This window comes from Bos indicus, chromosome 13 (genome assembly GCF_029378745.1).
Source record: "Bos indicus isolate NIAB-ARS_2022 breed Sahiwal x Tharparkar chromosome 13, NIAB-ARS_B.indTharparkar_mat_pri_1.0, whole genome shotgun sequence".
In the NCBI taxonomy this organism is placed as follows: Eukaryota; Metazoa; Chordata; class Mammalia; order Artiodactyla; family Bovidae; genus Bos; species Bos indicus.
In genome coordinates this window covers 75,369,398-75,372,518 of record NC_091772.1, presented here as the reverse complement: position 1 = coordinate 75,372,518, position 3,121 = coordinate 75,369,398, and the positions used below count along the sequence as shown (strand labels likewise).

Here is a 3,121-nt window from a genome sequence, read left to right as displayed (position 1 = left end):
TACTGGAGGAGAGAGAATTTTAAAAACCAGCTTGATGAACCATTGTCCGTTAAGAACTTGAGCAAACATTAAAACCCTGAGGCTTTTGCAGGCAGACCCTCAGCAATGGCCTTCCAGAAGAATATTTCCTAGCTGACTGTTTGAGATGACAACTCATTGGTGGTGTTTTGCTGACATTTTCAATTATGCAGACAAGCCCTGTGATGGATAGCATTACCAAAACTAATAAAGCTCCCCCCCCCGCCAAATACAATGATTTGAAACCCTGAATTTTTACTAGCAAAAGTAAATCCTGTTCACAAGAACACAGCAATTAGCCCTTGCCCCCCCCCAACCACCACCACAAACCCTACATCCTATTAATAAATCCAACCTAAAATGTGTCATTTAAAAGAAGTAGGTTTTCAGGTCCGCAATTGAAGAGTTCATCAAGGCTTTGCAGCTGGAGGGAATTTAAAAATTCTCACTTTCCGAAAATATCTGACAGTCAAGGGCCAGGAAACTAAGGTAACACTGATCCTCATGGGTGTGTGTGAGTGGGTGGCCTACGCTACCACGAAGGGGCTGGTGCCAGCTGCCATTTTTGACTGGACCAGTGACTCTTTAAACCCGAGCTTGAGCAGGACGGCCGACATGCCCGCACTACTTGAAACAACCATGTAAGACATGCCCCAGGAGATTAATGAGATTCCAGTGTGCAGCGACACGCCAAGAGCACCATATTTTTGAAAAGTCTTTCAGCTGCTGCGACGTGCTTTGCTTTTTCTTCCCTGTACTGTTGATGTTGCCTCCTGTTGTCGCAGTGACTTTGCTGGGGTCCTGGTGGCCATGGCAGTTCCCAAAAGGGGCAGTGGTGCCCAGGAGCCAGGTGGCACAAGACTGGACCTGGGCACTTGCTTTGCCCGCAAGACTCAGCAGCGCAGCAGCCCAGCCATGTTGTGCAGCCTGGCATGGGTGCCTGTGCAGCTGCCCACTGTGTGAACAATGCCTGCTTTTAAATGCAGTGGTGAACGAGGTTAAACCAGTGGCCTGAGATCCGGCCCACTCAGCGCCTGGCCCATCTCTCCACTAACTTTCTCTCTGAATTTAGGAAAAGTCCCAGGCTTCTCTGGCCCTCTGTTTCCCCATCTGTAAAATGAAGGTTCTCATCTGGATCGGACTGGTTGTTGTACCTGTAGACATGTTTGATGGGTCCATGGAGTGTTTGTCTTTTTGGTTGCCAGTGTTAAATGATTAGGATGGTTTCATAGCAACATCCAGATATCTGACTTCTCTGGAAACATCAGGAGATCCAGCCACACTGGACCCTCATTCCAGCACTTCCCCTTTTGAGTGAGGAGGGCTTGTGTGTGCCAGCTTACGCCAGTCCCCACCCTGCCCTATTGCCCCTTGGCTCTGAGGCTGGCTGCTGGCCACAATTAACCCCATGCTCATCCTGCTCTTCTCATGATGCAGTTAAGAGGAGAGTGAAGCATTTCTTACTTGCAGACCTTCTCCCCCTCGTGCTGTTCATCCCTGTAAGTATTGAATGTGCAGCCCCCAGATAAGCTGGTCTCTATCTTTTTCCAGGGATTGCACCAGCAGCTCCAAATGCAGTCTGTTAAAAAAAAACTCCTGGTTCCAGCCCTTGGTCTCTGCTCCCACCCAGCTTCCCATCATAGGAAATGACTCCCCTTGACTCCTCTCTCTCATCCTCACACCCCGTTCCCCAACCCAGCAGTGAATCCTCTTAGCTTTACTTCCAGAATATAATCGGGAAGCTGGGAGAGTGGCTCCCCTTGGAGGAAGGGTAGAGACATGGAACAGGCTTCTGGGGGCTTCTGCGGGGGGAGGGGTAAGTTCCATTTCTCCGTCTTGACGCTGGTTACTTGGGTGGATTTGTTGTAAAACTTCATCCAACTGCACGCACACTTAGAATAAATGAATCTTTCTCTTGGAAAAAAAAAGTGAGTGTTAGTTGCTCCGTTGTGTCCAGCTCCTTGCAATCCCATGCACAGTAGCCCACCAGGCTCCTCTGTCCATGAAATTCTCCAGGCACGAATATTAAGTGGGTAGCCGTTCACTTCTTCAGGGGATCTGCCAGAAATTATGAATATACATTGGCTAGCAAAAGTAAATCCTATTCATGAGGACACAGAAATTAGCTCCTGTCCCCCCACCCAGCACACCCCACCTCCACCACAAAACCTACATCCTGTTACTTGGACCTTCTCCTCTTTTGTTTGAACCATTCTGGCCGTCTCCTCACCACACTCCCTGCTTCTGCCTCACCCGCTTTGGTCTTGTTCCCACACAGCAGCCTAGGGAATCCTGTTCAAGGCCATTTGATATCATGTCATTCATTCCTCTGTCCAAAACACTCCAGGGTTGCCACCTCCCTCAGGGCCAGAGACCCACCTGCACCCACCCTCACCCTGTTGCCTTTCTGACCCCCTCTTCTCACTTGGGTCAGTCACGCAGTTCTTCCAATAGGCAGTCATTGGAGGAACTGTCTTCCAATGACTCGGGGCCACTGTACTTGCTGTTCCCTTTGCCTGCCACACTATTCCTCCCACCTCCTCACGTGGCCACCGCCTTCGCTTCCTTCCAGTCTCTCCCAGACTCCACTTGGTCTTCCGGGAGGATCCTGTGCAGAAGGTGCCCCATTGCCTCCCCAGCTTTGTCTCCAACCCATTCACGAGCACCTGCTCCCATTTCCATTCACTTGCTCGTTTGCCTCTTGGCCACTCTGGGGGCCAAGGTGGTGTTTGCTTTGTTGCTCCAGCCCTGGTTTTTGCACTGGCGCCTGGAAGGTAGTGGGTGCTCGGTAAACATTTACTGAATTGAATTCCCTCATACAAGCCCAGCCTAGATGTTGGAGAAAAAAAAATCAAGGAGCCAGTGCACTTTCCTACCACTCTGTCAAACACACACACACACCCCACCTACCCACAGTCTTCCCTACTGGAGGCAAAGCAGAGTAGGGTCCTGGCCTGCGGCTTAGAACAAAAAACAGAACCCTCGGGGGGTTTGATGCCGATCAAAGGCCTTCGGATGTTTGTAAACCTTGGCTCTCTGCCTGAGATAGAGGGGGTCAGGGGATGGCCCAGAATCCAGGGTTGCTTGCAGCTCCGGGCCAGGG

General features: G+C 50.6%; 1 pseudogene; it reads right to left on the bottom strand.

Moving 5' to 3' along the window:
- Positions 1-412: 412 nt before the first annotated feature.
- Positions 413-2,646, bottom strand: LOC139186424 (protein FAM210B, mitochondrial pseudogene; annotated as a pseudogene).
- Positions 2,647-3,121: the final 475 nt, after the last annotated feature.